This window comes from Panthera onca, chromosome B2 (assembly GCF_046562875.1).
Source record: "Panthera onca isolate mPanOnc1 chromosome B2, mPanOnc1 haplotype 2, whole genome shotgun sequence".
Classification (NCBI taxonomy): Eukaryota; Metazoa; Chordata; class Mammalia; order Carnivora; family Felidae; genus Panthera; species Panthera onca.
Window position 1 is genome coordinate 113,462,500 of NC_138343.1, and position 19,616 is coordinate 113,482,115.

The 19,616-nt window shown below is 35.0% G+C and overlaps 1 pseudogene; it reads right to left on the reverse strand.

Moving 5' to 3' along the window:
* Window positions 1–9,658: 9,658 nt before the first annotated feature.
* Window positions 9,659–11,128, reverse strand: LOC132668013 (vimentin pseudogene; annotated as a pseudogene).
* Between the last annotated feature and the right edge of the window lie 8,488 nt (window positions 11,129–19,616).

Below are 19,616 nucleotides of genomic sequence, written 5' to 3' on the forward strand. Positions count from 1 at the left end.
AATTTCTACATCTGTAAAAATTTAGTTGAAAATTGCATGATATGAATTTAAGGTAACTTGGTACTTATAAATTAAAAGGGGTAAGGCATTGAAATGTGGTGTGTGCCCAAATACCCATCAGCATTATATACAGGTGGGCAAGATGGAGAGAGAGATCTAATTTTTTTAATATGAAAACTGACAGATTAAAATTTTGTGTGAACAAGTGTATATTGGTTTTATTACTAAGTTCTTTAATTCTAAATTCTATACTGTTTTGTGGCAGCTATTTAAAATAAGAAGTGTATTTTTTCCTCAGGCTTTGTATTTGTATAATTTAACCTGGATAAGCAATCTCTTTCCTCCCTTCCTCTTGTCTAAATTATCTAGATAATTAGAAGAATGACTAATATACCTTCTGAATTGTTCAGATTGGCTAGAAGATTTTAAATTCACTGAATTATTCTCAACTTCACTTTTTGCTGGTATACCTTTTCTCTTTGTAATATCAATTAGATAAGACAACATGGATCATTAAGAGCCTCCTAAAATCCTTCTAATAATTCTGTAATGCAAGGACCATTTTCTCTTAAATGTTTCTAAGTAAGTAAAAAGGACTTCCCTTCTGAGAAAGAGAACACCTAATTTTCTCTTAAATAATAATTGAAATCCTTAAATTAATGTACTGAAGATTGGTTGATTTTCTTTTCAAACTACACCATTTATCCTTATCTTTCAACTCAGATTTTCTGATGTGGCCAAGCCATCCTGCTGTGTCCCCTTTGCACAAAACAAGTATCTTCAGCATTTAAATTTATGTAAGTGCTCCCACTGCATTTAGAGTAAAATCCAAGCCCATGCTCTGGTTATGGAGCTCCATGCAATTCTTGCCTGCCTGCCTACTCTTCTCAGCTTGTACCACCCTCCCGGCCATTCAGGTCTTTCTATTCCCCACATCTGCCAAACTCATTGTCTCCTTTGGTCTCTTTGCATGGAATATCATTGTCTGACAATAATAGTTCTAATAGCTAACATTTATTTAATACTATATGCCAGGCACTCATAAATTTTGTATATGTATCAACTTATTTAAACTTCTAGCAGTCTGGATAGCTAGATATTATTCTGATTTTATAGATGAAAATAAACTAAACCACACAGAGATAAATATCTTTCCAAAGATATACATTTGGTACAGAGTTGAGAATGGAATTCAAACAGATGTTCCCAGCTTGGGAGTTTAACCAATATGCTATGTGATATTCACATGTGTAAAAATGCTGGATTATTTACATCTCAGCTTAAAAGTGATTTCCCCCCCGGAATTCCGTCCAGAACTAGTCATATTTTAGTCTTAGTCTTTAGTCTTATTTAATTTTAGTCTCTACATAAGTTATTATTTAGTCATTTTTTATTTGTTGATGTATTATTTGTACCACTTTTAGTAACACATCAAAAATACAGGCACCACAAAAACAATATCTACCTTGTCTTCTGAGTCATATCTAGTATATAATTGGAACCCAATAAACATTTGTTGAATAAATGAATTAACAAACCTTCCCAATTCATGTCTTTCTCACCAGATTATGATATACATTAAACAAATGTGGTTGATTTTGTTTTGGGGGTTGAGGTGAGATAATAGGGAATATTTCCTAAATCATCATGTTTCTTTACACATTCTTGATTGTCATAAAGTATAATAGACCTATATAGTACATTTCCACTCCACGATTTTGAGTCTAAGGATTAAAGAGAGTTTTTGTACTTCATATTAAGGAGTATAATTTTAAATGTCAATTAGAATTATATTAATATTAATAAATTTTGCGGCAAAAGTTCTTTTTGGAACTAATTTTATTAAGCATATTAAATTTCTTTATTGATTCTTTATAGTGTGAACAGTTTTAGTTTTTACCATATATAGTTCACTAATATTTTTAATAAGATCAACAATTTAAAAATATAATTTCTGGGTCTCCTGGGTGGTTCAGTTGGTTAAGTGTCTGACTTCGGCTCAGATCGTGATCCCGTGCTTCATGGCTTTGAGCCCCAAATTGGGCTTTGTGCTGACAGCTTTGGAGCCTGATTTCAGATTCTGTGTCTCCCTCTCTCGCTGCCCCTCCCCTGCTTGCATTCTGTCTCTCTGTTTCCCAAAAATAAATAAATATTAAAAAAACCTTTTAAAAATAAAATATATAATTTATATATTTTTTGTTGTTATGATGTCAACTTTTCCCAATTCTGGTTTCTGCCACTAGGAGTATTTCAAAAAGTTCTTTCTATGAAATTAATTTTTCCTTGGATTGAATTTTACAGATCTAAATTTTACCAAAAACTTTATTATACCTTATGTTTGGTCAATAATAATGCTAATTTTTAATTTTTTCGTCATTGTCAACTTTATTTTTATCTTAAATTATGTTTTATATTGAATTATTTCTACCAGTAACACATAGCTAGGATTTAATGTAAATTCTAACCATCAGTGAAGAGTCTTGGCAAAGCAACCCTAGAAAACCTGAAGGGATGATAAATTCATAATAGCAGGCTAATTTGATGAGATTAAAATGCACATTCATCGGGGAGCCTGGGTGGCTCAGTTGGTTGAGCTTCTGACTTCAGCTCAGGTCATGATCTCGCGGTTTGTGAGTTCGAACCCCACATTGGGCTCTACATTGACTGCTCTGAGCCTGGAGCCTGCTTCGGATTCTGTCTCCTTCTCTCTCTGCCCTTCCCCCACTCATGCTCTGTCTCTCTCTCTTTCTCTGTCAAAAATAAATAAACATTAAAAAACTTTTTAAAAATGCACGTTCATGTAATATCAACTAATTTTTCAAAGTAGTAAAGTTTTTAGTAATTACTCATTAATACAATTTTTGTATTAAATGATACCTTGAACTTTAGTTAAGCCTTTTCTTCCTGCTAAACTAGTATCATTTCATTTATGAACCCTCAAAAATACAGTTAACAATTTAAGGGGTTTTTTTCCTTCAAATTATTTGGGTATATTATATCTGTTCCTATTTTATATACGTACATTTTAATACAGTGATTCTATATTATAATAAAATGTGAATAGAACAGTAAGCAAATTCCATGGAGTTTTACAAGAGCATTAATGAAAATATATGTAATCTATTATTAAAAACCAATACGAAGAATTCAATTATTAAAAGATTAATTTCATGTGAAATAACATGAAATACAAATGGAATCAGGTCTTGGGATTTTGTTTGTATCATTTTCATTATTAAGTCTTCTTTTTAAAAAAGTTTTAAGGGGAATGAACAAGTCTTAGTAAAAATTCCGTTACATAAATTTGAATTTAGAAGAGCAAACCTTTTGGAGTATAATTAAATATGACTACTCACGTGAAGTAGCCTTTTAATTGAACAGCCTAAACTTGAGGGTGCAAACAGGAAACAGTATTTCTTTTCCCTCCTATCTTTACCACTGAGCATGAGAGGACAAATTTTCTTTACCCATCTTTCAATGACATCTTGAGTGGATCCCATGGCTTTCTGGTCATTTTAAAGTATATATATATATATAGTCCAGTTCCAATTTAATCCAATTTAAAAGTTCAAATTCATATTTTTTCCTCCCTAAATTTGAATGTGACTTTGGGCCAAGGATCAGTGGTGGTATCAGTGAGAGCTATTCTTCCCCTTCTCATTCTCTCCGTCTTCTGGGTCCACTTTTATCCAGGCATAGAGAGGAATAGTTTAGGGAAGAAAGCATACTCCCCTCACTGTTGATTTTCCTGCACCTTCTAAGCCCCCTTTAGAGTAGGCCTTTAAATGATGGTCTCTTAAGTGTCCCATGAGTTGGTTCTTTGGAGGCATGTTTGGGAAATTCTTCATTTCATCATTCACAAATAAAGGGAATTATTTTCTGACTTGATCTTTTCTGAACAATTTCTTAGTTTCACCTCTGTTTATTCCTTAACTCTTGCCAGGATCTCTTGGTGGAATACGAAACAAATAGCTAAATCCCGGTTACCTTCCATCTTGTTCACTTGTCCATTATGAGGCACACATTTACTGCCACCCAAAGAAGTAAGAGTGCTTCATTGCATTCTTTCTATATACTGCCCCTTTTCTCTGCTCTGCCATATACTCAAATTCTCTACTCCTCCTACACTCTTCCCTCAATTAGAATGGACAGATGCAGAGTAGCAACTCTGTTGCATAAACAGATGTTAAGTTGGGAAATTAGATGATTGTTTTTATTGTAGCTCAATTATGTATGTATGTAGTTCCAAGGAATCTCCTCAAATATCTCTGGTCTTTTTTTATGTGTAGTGGTAGGGAGTATAGAGGATTTCTGCCGCTATTTAATAGATCTTGTACAAAGTATCTGGTGACTTTTCTTAATTGGACCCAAATCCATAGTTTCTTTTGGTGGTTACAAAATTTTGGAATTAATTTGTTTTTTATAATTCCCAGCCCTGAGCACCTAAACTTTCTGTTACTAGAGAGTATGGTCGAATTGTCCTTATATTTGTCTCTTTCCTAAAAGGGAGATGTGCCAAAAAGCTCATTTAACTTTGAACTTTTTCATCTGACAATGAGATAAGAATTATATTCAATTATTCAATTAATTTTTACTTTTTTTATTAGGATCATGATGGATTTTGAGGTTTTTGTTTTTGTTTTGTTTTTCCCCCTTCGATAAAGAGTTTTTTTTATTTTTTTATTTGCTCTTTCTTTTTGTCCCCTTACCCCCTCAATGCATAGACAACAACTCTCTTTCAAGATTGGCTGTTTTTGCATTTAACACCTCTTATTTTGCATTTAACCCTTCCTCAGATGACAATCTGTGATGGTTGGCAGATGTTACTTATGATCAATTCTTCAGAAACCCAAAAGAGTTTGAAGTGAGATCTAGCAAATTAACAGAGAAGAAAACATTTCTATTGTTTTTAAAATCATTAAAATTCTGTTGAAAAAGTTGGCACTTAAAAAAATTATATAAGAAAAAACTGAAGACTTTTTATTTTTCTTTCTTTTTTAAAAAGTATTTATTTTGAGAGAGAGAGAGTGCAGGGGGATTGAATTTTCATTCTTAAAATGATACGTTCTTTATTTGCTCACTATTTAAGACGACAAATAAAAGTGATTTTTGTAAAAGTTGGGATTTATATTGAATAAAATGTTACCTAATATTTAAATACCAGCATGTATTTCATTTATATTATATTTGGTACAAATAAGCATCTGATTGAGAACGAAAGTGGAAATGATTCCCCAATTAGTCCTACATTTTGTATAAGAGTTAGTGAAAAGTCTTATATTTTGTACAAAGCTAGGAAGCCAGGAAATTTTTAGACACTGAAATTGCAACATCTATTTGGATTCAAAGTTTGAAGAACAAATAATCTAAACATGATTATGTAAAATATATTGAGTTCAAAATAATAATTTATTATGCTTTGAGTAAGAAGTGCAACTGGTTTACCAGTTGTAAAGAGAACCAGGAAATCTGAACAGAGTCATTTTTGACAAAAAAACCCAAAAAACAAAAAACAAAAAAACACCATAAGTACATTTTTGAGAGCAAGATGGAGTTGAACTTCAGTTTCTACAACAAAACACAAATGTATGCTTTATAAGAAATAATTTAGGGATTTCTTTGAACAAATTTGACATATTTTTTTCTTCTAAATAGACAAACAGCTTACATTTTAGTGGAGTATTTCACAAAATGGGCTTTAAGTATTGTCATGGTTTAGTAATGCAAAGTAAAAACAAGGAAAATCAGGCAAGTACTGGGTGCTTCCTACATGCTATCTCATTTAATCCATCAATCATCTATCTGAATCTACATGGAAAATTTAAGCAAGTTTTCCAAAATCATAGCGTTATTATACGGCAAGGCCAGGATTAAATCAGAATCTGTCTGTCTTCCAGGAGAGTATTTTTCCCAAGAGGTTACATGGCCTCTCATGAAGTGAATGAATACAGCTTATGAAACAGGACAGATGTGAACCCTGAAGGAAGACCAGCTCTGGAACTCATGCAGACGTGCCTCAGAACCTCCCAGAATGGCACTTTAGGAGACAGAGGCCAGGAAAAGATCACCAGAAAAATATTTTAGTATTGAATGTGTTTGATACCTTTGTCAGTTATTTCCATATGATTCTTAAATGAAGCCTAAAAAATCATAAAAAAATAAGCCATTTTGAAGGAATCTAGGATAAAATCTTCAGAAAGATAAAGAAGAAACAGCAGCAAAGGTTCAACATCGTGTTGACCTCATTTATATTGCACAATCGAGTGATATATTCTGTAATTTTGGTAAATCTTCACCTAATATGTGTGAAGAGTTTCTAGCGTCATGTCTTAGATTCTATAGATTTAAAGAAAGAATAAATAATTGTGTGTGTCTATAGGTCATTTATATGTAAATGTTGAGGTCATAAAAGAGTATATATATTTTTTTTAAATTCAATTTTTTATTTTGAGGAAGAGAGCACACGCAAGCAGGTAGAAGGACAGAGAGGAGAGAGAGAATCCCAAGCAGACTGTGCACTATGAGCGTGGAGCTCAGCACGGGGCTCGAACCCACAAATCATGAGAGCATGACCTGAGCTGAAGTCAAGAGTCAGACACTTAACCAACTGAGCCACCTAGGTGCGCCAAAAGAGTATTTCTTTTAAAGGATTTTACTGTGTTGCGCATCTTTCTCCATTCTTATTACTACTCACATGACCTAGGAGGATGGTGCATCTCTTTTAGTAATTTACTACTAAATAGACTCATCTTAAAAAATACAAAATATGACTTGTATCACTTCCTAAATAGAAATTGCTTTCTTGTCATTGGAAGATTTGTGATAGTTTGTAGGGTGTCTGCCCTTATACTCATTTGACAAAATACAAATCGTATAGATATTGGCTCTGATGGCTGTGTTAATAGACATACAGTGACTAATAGCCCCAATATTTGTATTTTAAAGTAGGAAGGATGGGGAAAAGAACACAATTGTAATAGTAAATTGAATTATAACTCAGTGAGGTTAATTTACACTTTAGTGATATACCAGTAATAAATGTAGTAAGATTCAATACAAGAGACAACATGCTAGGTCTTTACAATCTCTAATTTTATCTTATTAGTCTTAAAAGCATTTCCACTGCATGATGAACAAATCTTTTATAATCTTGAAAAATATGTTATGATTTTTTATATTTCAAATTAAAATTTATGCAACTAAATTAATCTCCTCCCCAAAATCTGTTTCTAGTCCCTTTAATCTAATCACCCATCACTTAGAAGTCCCAGGGATTTTTTTCTTTTCCAAATTCATCCTTTATTTTTTTCTCTGCCTCTTTCATTATGTGTGTCAACATGCTTCCAAAGCAACCACTTCATTCACTCAATTCAGTGAAAAAAAGAAATCCATCAAGTCAGTTGCTAGGTTCCCTGTAGACAAAATATCCAGCTGATTGACTAGATGTTTCACTTATCAACTGTTTGTTTTGGCATTATTTAGATATAGGCTTTGTCTCCTTCTTTTCTCCCTTTAGTGAGTTTGCTCTAATTGCTTTTGTATTATCTTTTTTGGCATTCTTCTAGCTTCTTCCTTCCACTTTTGATTGTTTAAACCGTTCTATTTACAATTGCATTCTTCGGTTGATCTGTATGATATGTGTTCTAAGAGGTTTAGCACAAAGTATATGGGCTGTTTATCTTGATATTCAGAGTCTGTGCTCAAATAACTTGAGTCAAAGTTTGATTTGGAATAAGATTCAAGGCCATGTGTACTAGTTTTTTTTTTTTCTCATATCTGAGCCAGCTTTGTAGTATTTTTAGAAAATACATGTGTGATAGCAGAGAGAAAATAATGTCAATTATCAAATAATCAGGTACTGATACTTTGCTTCTTCATAATTTCACTTTTATACTACTTCTCTTAGATTCCATGGTCCAGACATCATATTCTTCTGACAAAACCTGGTACCAATGAAACGCTTCATTCTGTATACTTTCTAAGTTCACCTAAACAACAAAACCTGGTCAAAGAAAAGCACACAAGTGCTCAAACTGGATTTAATTTAAATCTTTAAGAGACACTTCAACACTCCAGAAGACCACTAGACTTTTCTCATAAATTCACGTTCCAATTTTTTTATCCTTGAATGTTTAATAGAATCTTCCCTTTTAACATTCATATGATGATACCTCAAAACATTCAGAGAAAACAAATGTAATTTGATAAAAACAATACCACATTTCCACCACCAGTTATGAAAACTTGTCTTGGTTTGCACCTGCTTGGCCTTCTATCCTGTTATGAAAAAGAAAGTGTCTCTGCTCCTCAGGCTAGCTCCTCCTGTTTGCCCTGGACCTCATCCCCTTTCTCCTCAAGGGCTTTACTCCTATGAATATATTGCCTAACCACCCCCCCCCACCCCTACCCCACCCCCGCTTTCACCTGAATCACCAATTTCTCCCTCTCTGCAGAATTAGCCTATGCACATCTCGACATAACTCATCTTTAAATTAAAAAAAAATTGTTTTAATGTTTAGTTATTTTTAAGAGAGAGAGAGAGACAGAGAGAGACAGAGCATGAGTAGGGGAGGGGCAGAGAGAGAGGGAGACCCAGACTCTGAAGCAGGCTCCAGGCTCTGAGCTGTTAGCACAGAGCTACAAGCAGGGCCCGAACCCACGAACTGCCAGATCATGACCTGAGCCAAATGCTTAACTGAAGGAGGCATCCAGGTGTCCTGCTGACATCACTCATCTTTAAAAAACAAAAACAAGACCAAAACCTTATTTTTTGACCCCACATTCTTTTCCAACTACTGCTCTGATATTCTCTGACAACACAACTCCTCAAAATGTAAACCTACTTTTGCTCTCTCCACTTTCTCACTTTCCATTCTCTTCAACCCATTCCAATGAGAAAATTTTTTTCCTGGTTGTTGTTTGTTGGTTAGCTTTCCAAAGATCCATTGAAGCAAAAGCTGGATGGTCAGATACCTGATGGGAAAAAATACGCAGTTCCAGTGGTATTCAAAATATTTTTTAAAGGCTAGTATATAGCAAAAGGCTTCATAAATTAGACTGTGCTGTAAACTTTTTTTTTTACCTAAATCTTTAGGAGAATTGGTTCTTAAGAGCCAGAGCTTCTTTTTCTTCTACATCTATCCTCTGCTACTGAAAAACTGCATAAAGTTACTAGAAAGCTATTTCTTTAAGATATGGATTGCTTTTCTATTATTGCTGGAAATATATTGCTGTACTAAGTTGTGTGCAATTTTTATTGATATCATCATGATGGGGCAAAGGTTCATTGAAAACTTATCTCTAGTTTTAACCTTCTTAATCAGAAGTATCCATTTTGAGTGGCTGGCTGTCAACCAGAAGGAGTGAATCCAGAATGATTTTCCTTAGGTTCAGAGAAATTTGAAAAAGGCAGAGACACACTATTCTTGTCTTCTAGCAGCTTCCTATTAGGTGGCATTCTGAAAAACAAGGCCGTGTTGATATTCTGCAGGTCCAGATGTACAAGAAGGTGGCAGTCCACTTCTCCCTTCCTGTTCTGAATCTTATCCTGCAGGAGGCCAATAGTGTTTTCTATTTCATGCATCTGGACCTCCCTAGACTTAGTTCTTTAAAGCCAGACATTTTTTCCAAGTGAGGGACTCAACCAATATCCTTTTGACTACTGATTCACCTGGTTCAGGGCATCATTGCTCTAGTGTAGTGAGCAGTCTCACAGAGATCAGCAAACTTGGGCTTGTACCATTCTTCAATTTTCCAAAGGTTTTTTGCAGCTACGTTTTCATTCTGCTGCTGCCTATCGGGGAGAGCAGATATGGGGTCAGGCTTGGAAACATCTACACCACTTTGCCCATGCGACTCCTGAATCTGAGCCTGTAGCTCATGGATTTCATCACTGTGCTGTTTCTCAAAGTCAGTCTCTTCTAGAAGGAGTCCACTTTATGTTCAGGATCAAAGATTGCCAAAGAAACATTGTGAACATCCTTTCTGAAAGTTTCTAGTGTGCTCTGAGCTTCTCTCTGGAGCATCTCCTCTTGCAGCTTCTTCTGGAGTTGCATGGTGTCCTTGGCCAGGTTGTCACACAGCACCTCAGTGTGGATCTTGTCCGTGGTAAACAGGTCCACCTAATGGCACAGCTCCTGAATCTCCTTCTTGCAGATGTCCCCAGGTGGGACTTACCTGGCCCTTGCACTTGGAAAGCAGGACCTTATTCTGTTGCACTAGGGAGTGCACCTTGGTGCTGTAGTTTAGGTGATACAGTCATTCAGCTCCTGCGGCTCCATTTTCTCATTAGTGTGGGTATTTTTTGAATGCAGTGTTGATGGCATGTGGCCAAGGAGGGTATGGTGTACATGCTGCCCCAGGGACAAGGCATGGGGGCTGCAGTTGGTGCTGGGGTGCAGAGCACTGCCCAGGCTGTATGTCTGGTGGAACACAGTCACCATGCTCTGTCTGGAGCTGACTCTGCTTGCAGTACTGGGGTCACTGAGGTCCTCAAGTAAGACAAAGAACCTGATCTAGCGGATGTGGATGCAGGGAGTGGCAGTGCTGCCTGGCTCAGGAAGGAGAGGTAAGAAGAGTTAGGTGGGTGTGGGCAGTGGAATCACTGGTATAATCTCTGGCACAGAGACATCCAAGCAAGAGTGGCAGAGCTCCAGTAAAGCTTTTGTTTCCCTTTTCTTCCCTGAAATAGCTCTCACCAAGGTGACAAACTACTTATATCTTGCTAAAGCCAACAATTTTTTTGTCCATATCATCCTCACTTCCCGGAAGCGCCTGAAAAGGCTGACCACTGAAAACACTTGCCCCTCTCAAGGCGCCTGACATTCTTGGTTGCCCTCCCTCATGGTCCTTCCTCAGATAGCTTTACTGGCTCCTCCTCTGTCTAGCTCTAGATGTTGGAGTGCAGGTGAGCTCCACCATGTAGCTTCTCTGCCTCTCTATGTAATCTTACCCTTTTCTGTGTCTTTAATTACTTACTTGTTCACATATTGATTCAAAAAAATTTTTTAATCTGGAATCTAGGTCTCTTTGACCTCAAAAATCATCTACTAAATTGTCTCCCTTCAATCTCACCTGGGTCCCCAGATTGCTGACTCACCTGCAGATCTTGGGATTTGCCCACCTCCATAATTACATTACCCAATTCCTTATCATAAATTTCTCTCTCTCTCTCTCTCTCTCTCTCTCTCTTACATGTATACGACCTATTGGTAGTTTCCCTGGAGAGCCCTGACTAATATATGCCCAAAGAGATTTCCTTGAATTCCCATAAAAGTTACATTATATTCCATTGTGTGTGTGTGTGTGTATGGCTGTTTTAATAGAGCTCAATATTGTAAAATAATTACAATCAATAGAATATTTTTCTGCTATATTTCTTGGCTAATGGATAAGATTCTTTCTTCACTGGATCTATTAACTTCAGAAATTTAAGCTGAATTAAAGAGAACTGGCACTCATTTCAGGTTCAACACTGAACAATTTGTACTTGCTTTTTGGTGTTGGTGTCACAATGTATTGAAAACATAGTTTCTCACATAAATATGTAGATTTGGATTGTTATTTTTTCTGTTTTCCATAAATAATTATTCCATAATTTATTTTCCATAAATATTATTTCCATAAATAATTCTATTTAGGTAGGATTATTGATAAGGATGTCTTCTTCCTGATAGGTTCAGTGGCTGCATGATATTGTAGATTGACAGGGACTCAGGGAAAAGACAATTTTCTGGTGGTTAATGATGTTCTTTATTTTACCCGTAATGTTATAATTTTCATCTCATGTAAATTGAAATAAATTTCAAACCATTCGTTCTCCTGATCAACCTTTAATCCAATGTTCAAATTCCATTTCAGCTAGCATATTTTGTAATGCACTGAGAAAAGCAACACATTCACAATTTTACTATGTAGTTTTTATTATATTTGTCTCAATATAGTAGTATCTGCTAAGTAAGCCAACTGTATGTTATTTTTTATTATTGAGTTAAAAAAGGAACTCAATCTTTAATCAAAGATCAATTAAATGTCTAAATTATTAGCCTCCCATTATTTTCCCTAACTCTACAATAAAGAACCAAGTAATGGAGTGGTATAAAAGTTTATTAAAATATTTGACACTATCATCCAAAAAGTGTCACCTACTTGAGCGTGACATTTCTCTTACATGTAAAGCTGATTTGATTTCTTGAGTTATCAGTGTTTTTCCTATTGAGTACATTTTACTTTCCTGATTTTAAAACTGGTTTTTGTGGAAGCATAAGCAGTTGGGAAATAAGTACTGGTTTGAGTATCCTTTTTATTGAGTTGTCTTTAACTTTTCTCTTTAATTGTGAAAAATTGTTTTAAATGCCCGTGACTGGATTTTAAATGTAGTTGCCAGAATGATGAGCTCTTAAAGACATTACTCAACTTTATTTAGTTAATGGTTGCATATTGTAAATAAAATCTGTACATTATACTTATATTGGCCACTTTAAAGACTCCTTGATTGTGGTAGGGGGTTACTGTCCTCTTTACTACCGTGTTCCTTGTGGGGAATTTCAATAAAACTCTTTTACATTGAAAATATCAAGGATTTTAGATTTTTAAAATTTTTTTCTGTCTTTTGTGTATTTTGTACTTATTTCAAGCTTATACGTTAAGCATTCTCTTTGTATCCAACTTATACATGTTCTAGTTTAGATCTAGTTTTTAAATTGTAATGCCATAAAACAACAGCAAAAAAAATATTTATTTATTTAGTTCACTTTTGCATTATTGGGGAATTGCTTTTGTAGGAAGTAGAATTTATCAAATTTATAATTGGATCAGGAAATTAAGTCGATTAGTAAGAGACAGTTGTTTTTTAAATGTTTTTTAAAAATATTTAAAATATCAAGTTTAGACACTTATTTATAAGATGACACATCAATTTAAAATTATAGTAGTGTGGGCTCTGATTCATGGATAAAGCAGGTGAGTTAGCAATAGCCATTTGGGCAAAAGACTTTGGCATAATCTGATCTGAATATACTCTGTTCATATTGATGTGACTATAGCTTCAATAAAACAGTCTTCACAATAACAAAAATATCAAGTATTATTTTATAATATGTTGTGACTTTTTTTTAAATGGATATCCCTTAGGGGAAAAAAAAATCACTATTTAAAGCAAGACCAACCTCAACATAAATTAAACAGGAATGGAAATATATATTTGTATCAGAAGTTCTCCCAAGACGGTGTGGTTGAACATCACTTTCTTTTTTTTTAATTTTTCAATGTTTTTATTTATTTTTGAGACAGAGACAGAGCATGAACAGGGGAGGGGCAGAGAGAGAGGGAGACACAGAATTTGAAGCAGGCTCCAGGCTCTGAGCTGACAGGTGACAGCTCAGAGCCTGACGTGGGGCTCCAACTCACAGACTGTGAGATCATGACCTGAGCTGAAGTCGGACGCCCAACCAACTGAGCACCCCAAACCTCACTTTCTTATTTTAATTTTACAAACACCTTCCATGGTTTTAATTACATATCTTAATTAGTGGCGACTTGTAAAATCATAAGGCATGAGGCAAAATAGCTACCAGATCAAAAACTTTAGATGGGCCACATCAAATCCAGCTTTCATTTTGCTGATGGTATTTATCTAAATTGCATAACATATAAATGCTATACTCATTTAAGTAATCTAGTTTTGGCAAATTAAAAACAGCCACTGTGACATAATCTTCTATGCAAAACCACTATTTCTCTTGGGTTTATTATTTGCCCCTATATGATGTGTTTAAAAGTGATATGATGGTAACTTGAAAGGTCAAAATAGAATACTAACATTTCAGTATGAACTTCCCAATCAGAAAGGTATTCTTTCAACACAGGAAGTGGACAGCAACCCTCCCATTTCCACATCCTCACAGAGAACAGGGAAACAGGGCTGATGTCTCTGGCCATAGAGAGAAAAATTAGTAATTTTCAGGGCCTAAAGGAGGAAATTAGACTGCATGAAAATCAAGTGATAAAGCTGTACTTAAGATGAACTTTGAACAAGTTCATAAACCAGTACTGAACTGAAGCCTTGATGTAAAGCAGTGACTGTCCTGCCACATTCCATGTGGTATATAGAAGAAAATTAGCCAAACCTTGAAAAGGAGAAATACAACCTGGACCAGAAGAGAGATTATTTATGTAGCCACATCATGTAAAAATTTTTCACCAGGTTTGTAGTGAAAAGGACTGTATGTAAGCTTAGATCAGAACTTTACTGTACAGCTTTCAGGGATTATTTTATATATTTGTCCTTAAATAGTGTGGTCAACTATGTATTTTCCCAATGTTGTAATCTGAATTTGGTCATTCTCAATTATTCCTTTGATTTTACTTATAAGGTCCCAAGGTAAGAGTCACCATCATTTCTAAAATTCTGGACCAAGTGCATTCTACTTGACCATTTCAGTCAAGTTCCTCATATACAAAGTGGGCAAACCCACATGAGAATTTGTCCTTAAGCAATATTTATTTCTGACCTCATGTGTGTCTTAAAACACGTGGTTGTGCCTACACACACACACACACGCACACACATTGACTTATAACAGGGTAGGCTACCATTAAATTCAGTGAGGGTCATCTTAGTTCCTAACACAGATCTCATCAATATTATCCCACTTTTACTGTTATTTTACATTTTACATTTTGGGACCATATCTAATACTAGAGACAAATCAGGCATAGAAGTCAGAAGGAGCATATGAAATTTCATATGAATCATATGAATTTATATGTTGTTAATCATATGAAATTTCAGTTTCTAGTATCTAAAGTTTCTGGTGTCCTGAACCTTTTAATAAGGCCTTTGGGTTATATTAAGTGAAATTCTTAAAACAGGCCAACCTCTGGGATGAAAGTGGCACAAGCATGTTGACTTCTGGGAACCCCATTCATGGCAGCACTACTTTTTGCACTGTGCATACAAACCACCCCAAGCCAGCAGCTACCTCTGAAAGTGGGGAATCTGTCTGTGAGGAACAGAGAATTCTTTCTAACAGAGGAGAGGTCAGATACAGTGCAGTACGCACACCATTAACAATAAATAAACGCGACTCCACTTTGGGATAAATTCTGCTACCATGTACACAACCTTATGAACATATCTTTCATATAAACTTTGTGTCATGGCTGTTTTAAAGAAAGCAGCTTTCCTACTGTATACAGTTCGGCTTTCAAGAAGGTGAAACCTTTACTTCCCTTCTCAAACAAATAAACAGTGAAGTGTTACATGAGAGTTTGTGGCTAAGAATGCCTGTCATTTGACAGTGAAATTTGCTTTAATAAAATGAGTCATTTAATTTCAAAATGCTTTTACTTGTTGCCTTCTGAGAGTCCTTGTGATCTACATCTGAGAACAAAACAATTTTCAAATTCTATCTTCTCCTACATGGTACTTTTGCAAGAGGGTACAAATAATCTCTGGGGAAAACAAAAATTAAAAACAAACAAACAAATAATCTCTGGAATTTTTAGTAATGGGATTTTTATTTTGTACTATAAAGATTACTAAAGAAAGGATCAAGGCAGTTTAAAAAAAATGTTATCTAATTTTTGAACATAGAACTTCTGAATATAGAATATCTTTTAATTTCAAAAGTATAACACTAACATGGCTCTTATCTAGAAAAATGTAAAGAATAGTGAAACCACCTTTAAAACAGAGAGGGAGTCACTTAGACTCTTAAATACAGAGAACAAACTGAGGGTTGCTACACGGGAGGAGGCAGGTGGGGGAATGGGCTAAATGGATGATGGGCATCAAGGAGGGCCCTTGTTGGGATGAGCACTGGGTGTTATATGTAACTCTACTCTTGAAACCAACACTACACTGTATTAACATACATTAAATTGAATTTAAATACATAAATTAAAAAAAATTTCCAAATTTTTATTCAATGGAAGTGTAATGGAGTTTCAGATATTTGCAATATTAATTGATTTCTAAATGTCTTTGTCACACATGCTGTTATGAATATATGTTGAGATTATTTTTAGTACTTCAGTCAAATTTGTGCTTGGGTATGTAAATTAGAAAGTGAATGAGGGGTACTTCAAGTTCTAAGTTACACTGACAGATGGTTACAGTTTTTGAACTAGCTATAATTAATGATGCATTAGAAACAAGGAATATTGGTGTTTATTTTACCGTCTTACATTAGCATAGTTTAGGATAGTAAATCTTTTGTAATTATAAAATGTCTGAGAATATAACTGAGCCAAATTTGACCATATGCACCATATTTGACAGTCATAATCTTCCCCTGAGGTTCTCCAGGTTACTTGCTCAGCAATAACCCTTTTAGCTTAATCCACTTCCCACCACGACCACTTCCACTTGCAGCATCTCCACACCCCCACAGCCATCACCAAAAAGCTCTTAGAAATGTCTGCTCTAAAGTGTAGCTTGCTAGTGTTGCTAGCTACCATTGGTACAAGTCTGGACAATCACGTTTAATTTCTTGAAAAAGTACATAATGTCATATGTAGAGTGAAAATTAAATCTGAGAATGCTAAAATTTCTGCCAAAATGTTCATTTCTTACAGGTTGAACGCTATGCATATGCGTAAAATTCATTGGCACTGGCAAGAAAACAAAACTAAATTGGGATGTGAGAGGCCTGGAGGGTGGTGTGCATCATCCTAGAAGCTAGAAAGTTAGTATTCTTAATTCCAGTCAATGTAGACGAATGTCCACTCCTAGGGATAGGTCCCCTATTCACCATGTGATAATTATTGACATATTTCCTGGTTACAATGGTTCTTCTACCAAAGCACTGCTTGAATCTTTTTTAGAAATATCTCTTTTAGCCTAATGTCTTCTATGGTGCTGTAAATATTTATATAGTTTTGAAAGTGGCTACCATATAGTCATATATTCTGTAGCAGTGAACATTAGTTTTCATTGGATTTTCTAGTCTGGGACATTGTATTAACCTTGTTTGTTTAGCTATTCCTATCCTAATGAAATCTTTTTTAAAATGGCATAATTTAGGGCTATGAAAATGTATTTGTGTTAGATCGAACATTCTATTCTATGCCATATAACAACATTGCCACAATACAGTTACTTGAACTAATTTGGTTTCTTTTAAGGTCACATTTAAAAATTCCTTTGTTGAGCACATATTGTATGATCTCATTTAAAATAGATTCAAGGGGCGCCTGGGTGGCTCAGTCGGTTGAGCGTCCGACTTCAGCTCAGGTCACGATCTCACGGTTCGTGAGTTCGAGCCCCGCGTCAGGCTCTGGGCTGATGGCTCAGAGCCTGGAGCCTGCTTCAGATTCCGCGTCTCCCTCTCTCTCTGCCCCTCCCCCATTCATGCTCTGTCTCTCTCTGTCTCAAAAATAAATAAACATTAAAAAAAAATTAAAAAAAAAATAAAAAATAAAATAGATTCAAGACCAATATATGTATTATATGCTAATGGAAATCAGAAGAGTTGTCATTTATGGGAAATTGAGATTGATTGCAAGGGGAGAGGAAGAAACTCGCTGGGGTGATGGGAATGTTCAATATCTTCATTAGTTACATGGATGTATACATTTGTTAAAACATATTGAATTATATACCGAAGATATATGCATTTTACTCTGTTTTATACTATTAATTTTATACTATTAAAATGTGAAAAATTGCTTTGTATAACTCTAATATTAACTCATCAAAGGATCAGTTGAGTATCTTCTTCACCATGCTATGTCTTTTTAATTGCTTTATCCATTTACAAAACATTGGAAAATTTTCTGTTCTTTATTTCGATTTGAAACAATTGAATTGGATGCAGTATTTTCTCACTAGTTCTTTATTCTGTTTAAAATAACAAATTAATGTAATTTTTATGTATTTCTTAATAAATATCCCAAGTATAACACTATGCTTTTCCAATAGTACTTTTTTCCATGTCTCACTTTTTGGACAAGTAGATTCATATTTGCTGTCTTGGCAGTGCTTTAAATTCACTCTTATTCTTTCAACCCTCCTTCCACAAAGAAAATGTTTTCTATGAATTACACAACCAAAAACTTAGCCCTGACTACTAACGATGCAGTCTAAGGCAGGAAAGTAGACTTCAGAATAAATGACTTGACATTTTTTCTAAGCAATGAGACATTTAACTAAGACTTTCCTGCAATTCTTTTGTGGAGGCATCTGGGAAAAATACATTCTGGATTTGTTCTTAGGAAACATTATATTAGAGGCATGTAGAAGATGATAAACATAGAAGACATTCTTTTAAAACTATTTCATGGTAAGGATAGAGCAATGGCTACCTTATGATTTTGTGATGTTGACAATAATGATGATGGTAGTGGTGGTGATTAATACTAACTCTAGGTCACTCACTCTGCTGAACTCTTTTAAATATGTCATTGTATTAATCTTCTTGGAAGCTCAGGGAGAAAAGGATTATTACATAGGAAACTGAATCTTGGAGAAATGCATCAGTGTGGCTTATGCTTACATAGCTTTTAGAGTGAACACTCTGTAAGAAATCCTCCTGAAAAATAGACCCATGTTCACAGAAAGTGCACTGCAGACATCTGAGAAGTCCCACCCATCTCATCCTGATGACTACTTCTTACAGTCTTTCTGTTTGATCAAACAGCAAAGTACCTGCAAAGAATGAGCCTGGGGTCAATTATTTCAGGGAAAGGAGAGGCAGTGAGATTCCAGAAGAGACAAGAAAATTATGTTTGAAAAACCTCAAGTGGTGTTGGGAGGCTGTGCACTGTTTTTTCCTAATGATTCAAATAGACTTTTCTTAACGCAACGTGGATGCTTAGCAATATGTATGATGCACCATGAAAAACAATGAAGAGCCTAATAGGGTCTTGCTTATGGGACCTCATAATTAAGTTGAAGAGGAAAATCTGATATTTAAAAGCAACTAATACTCATAATAGAAATTAATTTGAGGCTAGTATCATAAAGATCATGGCTTTTCAGGAATGCAGAGGAGAGAAAATAACTTTTAGATGAGCAGTGCACAGAAGGCTGGCTTTTAAAGGAAGAGGTAAGATACAGACATGAGGACAAGATTATGGTTATAAAATAGTTGGGAATAGGGAGAAAGAATATGCAGGGGAGTAGAAAGGAAGATATAAGATTAAAGTACCTGTTTGCCTGGAAACTTTATGAGTCACCACTGGGTAGCAGTAACAGAAAACTTTCCTTTTCCTAAGATCTGGGAATGTGATTGTTGCTTTAATTCTACTCAAGGGAATTAGCATGTGTTTGTAAAGTTTATTAGAGGTGCATGTGTGTGGGAAAACAAAATGAAACACTGTGTTGACAAGAGCTGTCTGTAAATGTCTAGGTTTGGACCAGCTCCAATGCTCTTGGCTTCATACTTCTGGCATATACAACACAGGTCAGAAAATGTTACTGAAAGGTTTAAACTAAGTTTTTAATTGAAAAACTACAAATATATTTTGTTAAGTAAAATTCTAAAAGTTTTGCTTTAAAATATGTGGGTATATTTCTTTTTTTACTGTTTGCATTGTATTTTTAAAAGACCTATTATACTTTCATATTAAAAATGTTTAGTTTTCGGGGCGCCTGGGTGGCTCAGTTGGTTAGG